This window comes from Boleophthalmus pectinirostris, unplaced genomic scaffold, assembly GCF_026225935.1.
Source record: "Boleophthalmus pectinirostris isolate CB_2022bp ecotype Guang Dong unplaced genomic scaffold, ASM2622593v1 HiC_scaffold_18, whole genome shotgun sequence".
NCBI lineage: Eukaryota > Metazoa > Chordata > Actinopteri > Gobiiformes > Gobiidae > Boleophthalmus > Boleophthalmus pectinirostris.
Window position 1 is genome coordinate 8,349,065 of NW_026571133.1, and position 13,908 is coordinate 8,362,972.

The following is a 13,908-nucleotide window of genomic DNA, read 5'->3' on the forward strand; positions in this document are numbered from 1 at the left end:
ACTGGAAAAAGTGTGGTGTTCTAAAACTTTTGACCGGTAGTGTATATTGGCTCGCCTCTCCACAGATTTAACCTGCAACTTATACCTCAAGGACATAGATTAATGCCATTCTGCAGAACATTCCAGGCAAAGCAATAACAATTCCATGTCTTTTTTTCTATTACAGGTGTTTTAATCGCTGCAAATATAATGAAAAACCTGCTTCTGATTGTGAGTGGGGTTCCCTCTCCGTAGATCTGACCTGTAACTTGCTATAACCAGCTCTTCTCCTTTGTTTTAGATGGGTTTAATCTATACTGTGGAACATTCTAGACAAAGGAGCAACATTTCCTTGAGGACGTAAGGTGGCAGACCCTCCAGCCGAAAAGTTATGCAGTGCACCTTTAAAAATCCTGCTTTCCGACAGTCCAAAAAGCCTGGTTCTGAGTCGTATTTGCAGCTCTAATATCTGGCAGTGTTGCATAATCGCACCATTTCTACCACATACAAAGTTACAGTCACACAGACACTCTACTCCCACTCCAGTTGCACAACCTCTGAATCTCTGAATATCGGGATGCCACGGCCGCTTTCATAAGAGCCGTGTGCAAAACTGGCAGCTGTGTTTTCGGATGAGGTCATCGCTGAGGCCGGCAACGCTGCAAAAATATTAGTTCAATCGACTTAAAAGCATCTGGTTTATCTGGTTCGCATGGCTGGTTTGGGTTTAATTTGGCTATTTAAAGCTGCATTGTGTAACTTTTCTGGTGGTTTCTGGTCTGTCAAATGCTTCTCTTCATGTAGGTAATTGCTTTTTTTTTGGATGTTTCACAGTATGGTATGGCTTTCTATCTTTATGGAGACCAAACTACCTATAAAACCACTGTAATTGAATATATGTAAGGTAGAGCTGTTTAATGCCATACTGTGGAACATCCCAAGCAGAGCAATGACAGTCCTATATTATGCAAAACTGACTCTTTTGAGCTTTAAGCCATGTTAGAATGCCTCCTCAAAAACCTACCTGGAGTTATGTTTTGTTTTATTCACACACGTTTGAGTAATCCTTTTTTATAAGTCTGTCTACATCTCCAAAGCTCAAAATGCTCTGTTCCACCTTGTGATGTCATGAAGCGGTAGTTTTCAAGTTAAGTTTTAATAAGTTCAGTAGAGATTGTTGAGGAGAAAATTCATTTTGTCGACTGGACCAAAGTTAGTTTGGTTGAAGACGTTTTGCAGCTCATCCAAGCTGCTTCTTCACTTCTGGACTGGACGACTGAGGGATTCTTCACACATCTCGAGAACAACTACAAGCCAGCTACCGTTGGACTGGTAAGAAAGCTGGAGAAGGACACTAAAAGATTAGCCGGAAAGAAAATCATTTACGCTTTAACCTTAGGTGTCGACAGAAGCAACTGATTCCCAAGGCTTTGCTGAAGAAAGCACCAGAACCAGGACATAGGTCAGCCAGGTTAACCCAGCATTACGTGAGGGGGATGCTAAGCCTTAGAATTTGCCGTCTCAATTTTGAAATAGAGAACTTAAAAATAGAAATAGAAAACTTACAAAACAGGATAACCTGTTTAGTCCCAAATGAAATGGGCCAGAAGATTAAGGACTTCATATCCACAGGACAGTTAAGACAACACCACAAAACAAAAGAGCGCCACATAAGGAAATTTACACAACTCCAAAATCAAAACCAAACCCAGAACTGAAGAAGCAGCTTGGATGAGCTGCGAAACGTCTTCAACCAAACTAACTTTTGTCCAGTCCACAAACTGAATTTTCTCCTCATGGATTCTACCTGGACGACTGAGGGGATTCTTTAAACTTCAGTAGAGATTGACAATTCCAGAACTGAAATCATCCAAAAGATTCTAGTGAAAATGTATGGAGTTTAGAAACATAGTGGAGCACTTCCTGCATTATCACATGACATAACAAGGTGGAACAAAGTGTTTTCTGTTTGAAAAGAGAACATGTGTGAATGAAACAAAAAACAAGTCCAACTCTGGGTCTGTTTTTGATGAGGAAACAACATAACATAGTTCAGGAAACAGCGTAATATGAGCCCTTTAATACTATCAGCTGGAGTCTGTTTGATTACTGTATTTTTCAGACTATAAGTCGCACTTTTTTTCATTGTTTGGGTGGTCCTGCGACTTATATATTATTAAAATTTGCATACTAACAGACACGAGAGGCTACTGCGCATGTCTCCTGCAGAAAGAGCACAGTAATCGAGCAGCAGAAAGAAAGCACAGATGGAGAACACAGCTTCATGGTAACTGGGAGGATGCACCATGCAACTTTCCTGGAAGTCACTGTATGGATCGACAAAGCCTGGACTTCAGTGACACCGAAACCATCTGTCGGGATTCAGAAAGGCCGGAATGATTCAAACTGGAACTGATGCAGAGTCTGTCTATGTCTATGTTGTGTTGTTAATGCTATAGTTATCTGAATGATGCCTCTATGTTGTATGTATGTACTCTATTCTACGTTTTAGTTTAGTTTATTTATGTAATGAGACAGGGACAGTGCCGGGACAGTCTTTAGAATGTCTGGAGCATCTTAACAATTCTGTATCATTATTCACACCCAGTTCAGTATCTTAAAAACATCATCCTTATCAAAATCATCATTCAGTTCATTCACTCCAGAACATCACCTTCTCCAGACACTCATCAGTCCACATTATGGGCACAGGTTTGGTTTGAAAGGAGCCACAGTTTGGCCAGGCATGAGAAGGGGCCGTAGTTTGTACATCAGCTCTGTTGGTAAAATGTTCCACTGATGGATGGCAGCACATGAAAAGGCTGAGTTTCCAAATGCTGTCCTGCGACTACTGTTATTGCTACAGTATAACTTGCCTTTCAAGATGAAATGTCGGTTCCTGGTCTCTGATTTTACGCAATATATTTCCCCACAAAAGTGTGACTTGTGTTTTTTTCTTCTAAATTGCAAATTTTTTGGCTCCTGCGACCAGTGTTGGGGAGTAACAGATTACATGTACTGGAGTTACGTAATCAGAGTACAAATTATGAGTAACTGTATTCAGTTACAGTTACTGTTTCAGTGAGTGGTAATAAATAGATTACACAGAGGTATTTTCCTGTTTTCACTTTTTTTTTTTTCTCAGTAATTCCACTCATTGCCAGACACTAAACCAGTTCTAAACCAGGTCTAATCCCAGGGCCAAACCAGGTCTAAACTAGGATTAAACCAGGACTAAAACCAGGTCTAAACTAGGACTAAACCAGGACTAAAACCAGGTCTAAACTAGGACTAAAACAGGACTAAAACCAGGTCTAAACTAGGTCTAAACTAGGACTAAACCAGGACTAAAACGAGGTCTAAACCAGGTCCAAAACCAGGTCCAAAACCAGGTCTAAACCAGGTCCAAACCAGGACTAAAACCAGGTCTAAACCAGATCTAAAACCAGGTCTAAACTAGGTCTAAACTAGGACTAAACCAGGACTAAAACCAGGTCTAAACCAGGTCCAAACCAGGAATAAACCAAGACTAAACCAAGACTAAAACAGGACTAAAACCAGGTCTAAACTAGGACTAAACCAGGACTAAAACCAGGTCTAAACTAGGACTAAAACAGGACTAAAACCAGGTCTAAACTAGGTCTAAACTAGGACTAAACCAGGACTAAAACGAGGTCTAAACCAGGTCCAAAACCAGGTCCAAAACCAGGTCTAAACCAGGTCCAAACCAGGACTAAAACCAGGTCTAAACCAGGTCTAAACTAGGACTAAACCAGGACTAAAACCAGGTCTAAACCAGGTCCAAACCAGGAATAAACCAAGACTAAAACCAGGACTAAAACCAGGTCTAAACTATGTCAGGACTAAACCATGCTGCGTGGACCGTGTCTCCTCCTCTTCTGTCAATACTATTTTTAATTTGGTTCAGTAAAGTCTGGGCTTTTTATTTTCTTTTAGCAGACAAAATATCTTATGTTACGATTTCCTCGTCTTTGCTTCTCTACAGCAAATCAAGTAATCCAAAGCATCAGATTACGTTACTCACTTTAAGTAATTTAATGGATTCTGTTACAAACTACATTTTGGGGTATGTAATCTGTAATCTGTAGGGGAATACATTTTAAAAGTCACCTTCCCAACACTGCCTGCGACTTATACTCCAGAGTGACTCATAGTCCGAAAAATATGGTAAGTACAGTGTGTGGGTCACTTGTCTTTTATGTGAGTTGAATGGCGTTATTTAAACCTCTTACTGACAGAAGTGGAGGAGGACTCGGGGTTGTAGCGGAGCACAGAGGCTGCTGTAAGTCTCTGCGTAGCGCCGAGCATGATGGGTAAACGGCGGCGCTTGGTGCTATCTCCAGAGCCCAGCCTGTTTACGCTAATGAACACGGCTCCAGATCCACTCCAGCCAATCGTCAAGAGGCCCCGGCGCATTCACAGACCTCTGAACAGTCATGAATATACAAGGGAACAATGCCAACACGCTCCACTGTTTCTATTAAAGGCTGTGGAAACGGCAAATAACAGAGCAGCGAACACAAAATACTAAACATATATTATAACCGTTTTCTATTGCCTGGAGACATCTAAAAGGGTGATTTTTACGACTTAAGATTTGATTTAAGGGGTCATTAAACATTGCTATCCATCTTGTTTTCATTTTCAGGTGTTTTTATTTGCTGAACATTATTGCCAGGCCACTCCAGAATTATATTCATCTTTTTGTACAGATATCAGTCTAGTCACCACACCCTCCGTCGCACCTTATGGCCGCTCATTGATATGGCAGAAATCTGTGATCTTTATTATTATTATTTTTTATTTTATTTGTGTAAGTATAATGTAAGTGTAAGTGTAACTGTAAGTCTAAGTCTAAGTATAATGTAAGTATAAGTATAAGTAAGTAAGTAGAAGTAGAATGTAAGTGTAAGTATAAGTATAAAAAGATATCAACAGTGTCACAACATCAAACATACAAGAAATTTATGAAAAGGAGCAGAAAGAAGAAGAATCTGACCATTTTTCAATAGAAAGTAAATTGGAGCCAGATAGGATGGAGCTGAATCATGCCCATGCTCACTTGCTGTATTGAAGGTAGCGACTAGCAATGTTTTTTTTATTTTTCCAGTCTATGCTTTTGAAAGAAATATCCAAATTTACAGTGTTGGAGAGTAACAAATTACATGTACCGGCGTTACGTAATCAGAGTACAAATTATGAGTAACTGTATTCGGTTACAGTTACTGTTTCAATGAGTGGTAATTGGATTACAGTTACTTTGCTGAAATAAATGGATTACATGGCAGTATTTTCCTGTTTTCACATTTTGTGCTATACACATTTTTTTTATTTCGGTAATTCCACTCATTGCCAGAAACCCACACAGGACACGGCAATAAGAGCGATGTAATCGTCATGTTAACGTTTGGCAGCATCAGTCACACAATGGACGAGGTCGAAGTAAACCGCACTTCCTCCTGTGCACCTCTAAACCAGAACTGACACCAAGACTAAAACCGGGACTAACCCAGTCCAGGACTAAACCAGGACTAAACCAGGACTAAACAAGGACTAAAACAAGACTAAAACCAGGACTAAAACAGGACAAAACCAGGTCTAAAACCAGGACTAAAACCAGAACTAAAACCAGGTCTAAAACGAGAACTAAAACCAGGTCTAAACCAGGACTAAAACCAGGACTAAAACCAGGACCAAAACCAGGTCTAAACCAGGACTAAACCAGGACTAAATCAGGTCTAAAACCAGGACTAAACCAGGACTAAAACCAGGACTAAAACAGGACAAAACCAGGTCTAAAACCAGGACTAAAACCAGAACTATAACCAGGTCTAAAACGAGAACTAAAACCAGGTCTAAACCAGGTCTAAACCACGACTAAACAAGGTCTAAAACCAGGACTAAAACCAGGACAAACAATATGACACCTAACAGTAGGTTGACATAATTTAAGGTGATCTCATATAAAAAGCATTTCTCTATCAATAATATTTTTAATCTGGTTAAGGAAAGACTGGACTTTTTATTTTCTTTTAGCAGACAAAACTTATTATGTTAAGATCCTAGTCTTTGCTTCTCTACAGAAAACAAAGCCTGTTCATGGAGACTTGGGCTCAACAGACAATTTGAAGAAAACAAACATGAATTTTCAGGATGTGGTTGCTACATTCATGTCGTTTTAAAAAGCATGACAATATCAAGTAATCCAAAGTATTGAGATTACGTTACTCACCTTAAGTAATTTAATGAAATACGTTACTACATTTTGAGGTATGTAATCTGTAATCTGTAGGGGAATACATTTTAAAAGTCACCTTCCCAACACTGCAAATTTATGAGATGACACGTGAATGCAAACTATTTCTCGATAAACTATAAGCTCATATGTAAATAACACGTCAGATACATTTTTTTAATCTAAATTACACTCTGCTCAGATGCTAAAACTGCATTTCGTTGCCCCGTGCTTGTTCAAATGCAATGACAATAAAGTTTAATCTAATTTAATCTCTTCAGTCACAACATTCGTCTGAGAATCTAAATTCTTTCAGTGTTATTTTGCATGTCCAAAATCTCTCTCGCTCTCTCTCTCTCTTACGTCACAAATCACCACCAAACTAGATTAAACTCAGCACAGGACACCGGCTCGATATATATTACCTCATCACAGAAATCCTCCCCCGCTCCGTGAGGTCATGTGACTGTGGTCATGTGACCGCGTGGCACAGAGCAGTCATGATGTAATGGTGTGACGTCTGTCGCAGCTCGGGCTTATGGCAACACCGTGTCCTTGTGCACCGTCTGCCCTCCCTCTGGCTGAGTATTAAAAAGGTCCAGTTTAGGCTATTTTCTGATCTGTTATAATGTTGTTTCATCATCAAAAACAGACCTGGAGTTGTGTTTTGTTTCATTCGCACATGTTTAACGCACAAACCCTGCAAATTTATGATGAGTACTATAGGACCTAAACCGGGACACTGACTTACTTAAAGGGACAGTCCAGAATTTTGGACATAGGACCTCATTTCCTAGTGAGCCAGAGTGTTGGAGACGTGTGGAGACACTTTTTTAAATATTCCATCCAGTCCTTGTATTTGCAGAGGTCACTGGTGCTAGGCTAGTGCATGTCAATGGTGATAGTTATCCTGCCACTAAAAACAGTCTTACCCACTCCACAAAACACCCAAAGCAAATCTATTATTACACCAGACTGTCAATTTAAATATCTGTGTTGATAGAATAATGTTTGAAACTAAAACTAACCGTGCATCGCATAAATCGTCGCATGTTGAGGGACTATTTTCTCACATATCAGTCCGCCGCTGCCAAGCTTTCTATCAGGAAGTACAACTCACTGCTGCTGCTCAGACATAAATCCTTCAAATGTAAGGTTGGTTTTACTTCTACAATTATTCTATCAACACAAACATTTACATCGACAGTCTGGTGTAATAATAGATTTGTTTCAGGTGTTTTGTGGAGTGGGTAAGACTGTTTTTAGTGGCAGGATAACTATGGCCATTGACATGCACTAGTCTAGCACCAGTGACCTCTGCAAATACAAGGACTGGATGGAAATATTTTAAAAAAGTGTCTCCAAATGTCTCCAACACTCTGGCTCACTAGGAAATGAGGTCCTATGTCCAAAATTCTGGACTGTCCCTTTAATCTCCTATAGAGTTATACAGGCCTCTGCTCTTCATCTGAAGTTTTGACAATTATCAGATTCAAGTACATAAACACAGCTTATTAGTTTTGTAATGTACGTGTTATCAATGGACTGTTAATTGTATTTTAAATTGTGATTTCAAAACTTTCAATTTACATTTTATAACAATTTCGATGTGTAGGAATGATGTGCCCCTCAAAAGCACTTTTCTAATCTACATACACATAAAAGCAAGAAATTTAAATTCACAAAATTCAGGTCCGTACTTTCTCTACAAGTTCATTTCAACTTTATAGAAGTAATTCAATTCAATACATTTTTAAACAAGAGCAGTCTCCTTGGAGAACTTCACAAATTTGATGCTTTTGCCTTGAGTACACTAGAAAATCAAACTGTGAAAGAGTCATTGTTCAATAACAGAGAAGCAGATCAACCAAATCATAAACCTATAATAATTGTAATAGTTTGAAATAATTGTGATTTCAATTATTACCAGTGTTGGGAGTGTTACTTTTAAAATGTATTCCCCTACAGATTACAGATTACATGCCCCAAAATGTAGTTTGTAACGGAATCCATTAAGTTACTGAAGGTGAGTAACGTAATCTGAATACTTTGGATTACTTGATTCGCTGTAGAGGAGCAAAGACTAGGAAATCGTATCATAAGATGTTTTATCTGCTAAAAGAAAATAAAAAGCCCAGACTTTACTTAACCGTAGTAAAAATATTATTGATAGAAGAAGAGGAGACACGTCCGTGCAGCTTTAGTCCTGTTAAATCTTGTTAAATCCTGTTTTAGACCTGTTTTAGATCTAGTTTAGACCTGGTTTTAGTCCTGGTTTAGACCTGGTTTAGATCTAGTTTAGGCCTGGTTTTAGTCCTGGTTTAGACCTGGTTTAGATCTAGTTTAGACCTGGTTTTAGTCCTGGTTTTAGTCCTGGTTTAGACCTGATTTAGATCTAGTTTAGACCTGGTTTTAGTCCTGGTTTAGACCTGGTTTAGATCTAGTTTAGGCCTGGTTTTAGTCCTGGTTTAGACCTGATTTCGATCTAGTTTAGATCTGGTTTTAGTCTTGGTTTAGTCCTGGTTTAGACCTGATTTCGATTTAGTTTAGATCTGGTTTTAGTCTTGGTTTAGTCCTGGTTTAGACCTGGTTTAGATCTAGTTTAGACCTGGTTTTACTCTTGGTTTAGTCCTGGTTTAGATCTAGTTTAGTCTAGTTTAGTATCTGGCAATGAGTGGAATTACCAAAAAAAAAAAAGAAAAAAAGGGGGATATAGCCCAAAATATGAAAACAGGAAAACAAGAAAATACCGCCGTGTAATCCATTTATTTCAACAAAGTAATTGTAATAAAATTACCACTCACTGAAACAGTAACTGTAACTGAATACAGTTACTCATAATTTGTACTCTGATTATGTAACGCCGGTACATGTAATCTGTTACTCCCCATTATTATTAGCCAAGTTTTTTGTTTTTTTGCCTGATACATTTTCTTACATTTAAAAGAAGAGAGAAACTTGAACTTCTGCACTTTAATATTCACAAGTATTTCAGAACAGGATTGTAAAATTCTGAACTTCAGGGTCATCGCAGCGGAGACAAGACTCTTATTATTATTATTATTATTCTATACAGTCACAGCAACTTTCCAACTAATCTGATTCATTCTGATTTATTTTTTCAGCCCAAAGAGAAAGTTTACCAAAAAAAAAGTCTGATATTTGCTGATTGTCCATGTTTTCACGCTGACCTCTGACCCCACCCCAGCCTGACCTCCGCCCGTCCCAAAAAGCAGCTCTGAGCTTTTCACGACGATGGCGTCACCGCTCCGCTGTCGGTCATCTGTCGCTACGGGCGACGCCACGACGAGAGCGAGAGGGGGGATTACAGTCAGGGTTACGAGTCACGGCTTTAGAGGAAGAGAAGGAGGGAGGGAGGAGGGAGGGAAAGAGGAGAGGGAGAGAGTGGGATCCTTAACCTAACAAGTGAGACAGGAAAGGAGGGCAAAAGATAGAGGAAGGGATGGATAGAGAGGGGACTGGAGAGAGGAAGAGAGAGTCATGGGGAGGGAAAGAAGGATGAGGAGAGAGGGGAAGGAAGAGTGGAATGAGAGAGGAGGAGAGAGGGAGGGAGAAAGAGTAAAAGAGGGAGGAGTGAGTGAAAGAGAAAGCGAGGGGAGAGAAGAAATGAGTGGGATCTGAACCTTAAAGAGGGAAGGAGAAAGGGATAAAGAGAGAAAAAGAGAAGGGAGTGACAGGAGCCGAGAGAGGAAGAGAGAGAGAAAGAGTGAGAGAAGGAAGAGAAGAGAGAGAAAAAGTGCAAAATAAAGGGAGAGAGAAGAAGGAGAGAGTGAGAGAGTAGACGGGGGAAGAGACGGAGAGAGAGACGGAGGGAAGTTGGGAGAAAAAAAGAAAGCGAGAGACAGAGAGAGAGGAGAGAGGAAGAGTGAAAGAGAAAGAGAGAAAGGAGTGAGTGCAAGACAAGAGAGAGGAAAGAAAGAGAGAGAGGAAGAGAGAGAAAGAGAAATAGAGAAAGACGGAGGGAGAGAAGAGATGAGTGGGACTTTAACCTTAAAGAGCGAGAGATGAAGGGAGGGAGAGAGGGCCTGGAGAAAAAAAAAGAGAGAGAGAGAGAGAGAGAGGGAAAGAGGAATGAGGATAGAGGGGAAGGAAGTGAAGCGAGAGGAAACGAGTGGAACGAGAGTGACAGGGGCTGAGAGAGAGAGAAAGAGGGTGGGAGCGAGAGAAAGAGTGAGAGAAGGAAGGGAGAGAGAGAGAAAGAGTGAAGAAGAGGGCAAAAGAGGGAGAGAGAGAGAAGAAGGAGAGAGTGAGAGAGGCGACAGGGAGAGAAAGGGGGAGATAGAGTGCGGGAGGTTGGGAGAAAGAAAGAAAGAAAGAAAGGGAGAGACAGAGAGAAAGAAGGAGAAAGGAAAAGAAAGAAACAGGGAGACTGAAAGAGAGAGGGAGGAATGAGTGAACGAGAAAGAGAGAGGGGAGAAAGACAAATAGAGAAAGATGGAGGGAGAGAAGAGATGAGTGGGACTTTAACCTTAAAGAGTGAGAGATGAAGGGAGGGAGAGAGGGCCTGGAGAAAGAAAGAGAGAGAGAGAGAGAGAGAAGAGGGGAAAGAGGAATGAGGATAGAGGGGAAGGAAGTGAAGCGAGAGGAAACGAGTGGAATGGGGCTGAGAGAAAAAGGAAAAAAGAGGACAAAATAGAGGGAGAAGAAGGAAAAGAGGGAAAGGGGAGTTGAGAGAAAGGGAGAGACACACAGAGAGAGAGAGAGAGAGACAGAGGAGAAAAAGAGGAAGAGAGAGAAACGGAGGGAGAGTGAAAGTGAGAGAGTGAGGAGTGAGTGGAAGAGAAAGAGAGAGAAGAGAAAGAGAGGGAGGAAGAGAAGAGGCGAGTGGGACTTTAACCTTAAAGAGTGAGAGACGAAGGGAGGGAGGGAGGGAGAAAGAAAGAAAAAGAGAGAAAAGGGAGTTGAGAGAGAGGGAAAGAAACAGAGAGAGAGGAGAAAGAAGGAAAGAGGAAGAGAGAGAAACAGAGGGTGAGAGAAAGAGAAAGAGTGAGTGAGGAGTGAGTGGAAGACAAAAGAGAGGGGGAGAAAGAGAGAATAGAGGAATAGAGAGAAAGATGGAGGGACAGAAGAGGAGAGTGGGACTTTAACCTTAAAGAGTGAGAGAGGAAGGGGGGGAGAGAGGGATAAAGAGAGGCCTGGAGAGAGAAAGAGAGAGAGATAGACGGAGAGAAGGGAAGGAAATGAAGCGGAAGGAAACAAGTGTGAGTGAAATGGAGGTGAGAGAAGGAAGGGGAGAGAGAGAAAGAGTGAAGGAGAGGGCAAAACAGAGGAAAAGAGAAGAAGGATAGAGTGAGGGAGGTTAGGGGAAAGAAACAGAGAGAGAGGAGAAAGAGGGAAAGAGGAAGATAGAGAAACAGAGGGAGAGTGACAGAGAAAGAGAGAAGAGGATGGGAGCGAGAGAAAAAATTAAGAAAAAGAAAAGAGGGACAGAAGGGAGAAGAAAGATAGAGTGAGGGAGGTTAGGAGAAGGAAAGAAAAAGAGGGAAAGAAAGAGGGAAGAGGGGTTGAGAGAAAGCGAGAGACACAGAAGAGGAAGAAGAAGCAGAGAAGGAGAAAGAGAGTAAGGGTAATCGAGGGAGACAGAAGGAGGGAGAGAGACACAGAGAGAAAGAGGATGTAAACACAGAGTGAAAGGATGGAGAGTGCAAAAGAAAAAAAAAAAGACAGGCAAGAAAGAGAAGAGGAGATGATCTAACTCGGTAAAGCGATGTTCCCCTGCAGCCGTCCGCGTCCTAAATCTCCGCTCTGTGTTTGGTTGAAGTGAAGCTCGGAGTTCTTGGACTTTCTGCAGTTCAAATGGAGGTTTTGACCCGTGGCTCCGAGTGAAAGAGAAAAAAACAAACACGTCTGACAGAAAACGACACGGAGCTACAGGAGAATGTGACGATAATACAGAGATTTGACAGAAATCTAAGTGAGAATGTCATTATTTTTGTTCTACATTTGCAGTTTGTGCTCGAAATGAACTTGAAACAAAACTGACCAAGCCCAGGCTGCTAAAATTTTCCTATTCAGTTTCAGTCTGTTTCTTTGGTTGCTATGATACTCGCAGTCAGAATTCCAAATAAACGTTACATAATGCACCTTTAATTGCTATGTTAACTGTGCTGAAATCCACTGTTGGGCAAGTTACTTTGAAACTGTAATGCGTTATTTATTACCTATTACTGTCATGTCAATTACTATTGCATTACTTTAAGTTACTCTCACCAAAATAACTTTTGCGCTGTATATGGACTGAACCAGGACTAAACCAGGACTAAACCAGAAGTGAACTAGGACTAAAACAGGACTCACTGTAGGGAAGGGCTTGAAGGTGACCGCAGGAGAAAGGAGCGGCTCTGCTCCGCACCTCACGGAGGTAAGGTCACCCGATCGCTCTTTATGGACCCTGCTGCTCGGGCTCGCGGCCCTGATTTCAGCAACTATTTGCAGGGACCCGAGCCGGTGCAAGAGTCTGTTACAGCGCGTAACTTCTACCTTCCTTCAGCGTGTCCAGAAGTCCAACTTTCTGTGTGATGGTTTGCATCTTCCTCTGCCTTTTGGGTGCGAGCGCAGGAGCCTTTGTCGGTGCAGAATGTTTTGTGGACGTTGTGGGTTTCGTCAGGGAGAAAACTTGCAACCGTATATACAGCACTTCAGAATCACACTGCTACAGATTGAACATGTATTTAAATTTGGCAGCTGAACACATTCTGTACTGTACTGTACAGGAGACAGGAGTCCCTCAGCCAGTCAGGACGCAGCGAGAGGAACGCAATACACATTCATACAATGTAAAAAAAAAAAGGGCAAGCAAAATTGCACAAAAAAAAAATAAAATTAAAAAAAATCTGCGAAACAGCGAGACCACGAATAGTGAACTGCGATAGAGGGAGGGACGAGTGTAAACCAGGCCTAAACCAGAACTGACCCAGGTCTAAACCAGGTCTAAACCAGGTCTAAACAGCGTAGAGTTCTTTGTCAGTCCTTTCGCCCGCGGTTACCTGAAGGTCTATGAGGGCGCATCTCCGGCGTTTCACCGCTGCTGATATCGAGGTGATTTTAGCAAATTTGTATGAAGAAAAACCCACCACTTCAATCCAGGTTAAAAAAACATTGTAACACGCGTTACTCACATTTGTACCGAGTAAAATATTACTATTTTTTCCCCTGTAATGCCTTACATTACTGCGTTACAGCAAAAAGTAATGCATTACTGTAATTCGTTACTTTCATAACGCATTACTCCCAACACTGCTGAAATCATATAGGGACCCAGTCAAGCAGAAGTAAACAGCAAGACCAAAAATTCAAGTTAATGCATCTGATATAAAAATGTATTGAACAGATAGCATATGTACTCTAGTTTATGAAACTGTTTACCTTTTTTCTGTACCATTTTTGGTTCTAAAGTTACATAAGTTTGAAACATAGCATATATGCATTCGTGTGTGCGCCCGCAGGAGAAAAGAGCACTACTGCACATGCTCGATCGACCCAGAGCCACCAGAAGTACCTCGCCGGGCTAAAGGCGAATCTGGAGTCATGCACCACTGAGCTCGTCCCATTGACTCGATTGGGCGGCCATTTTGAGACCTGGAGCGGCCACAGGTCGGTCTCGAGTCGGGACAGAGGAGGAACACCTTATCCAGCTTGTGACTGTACTGTTC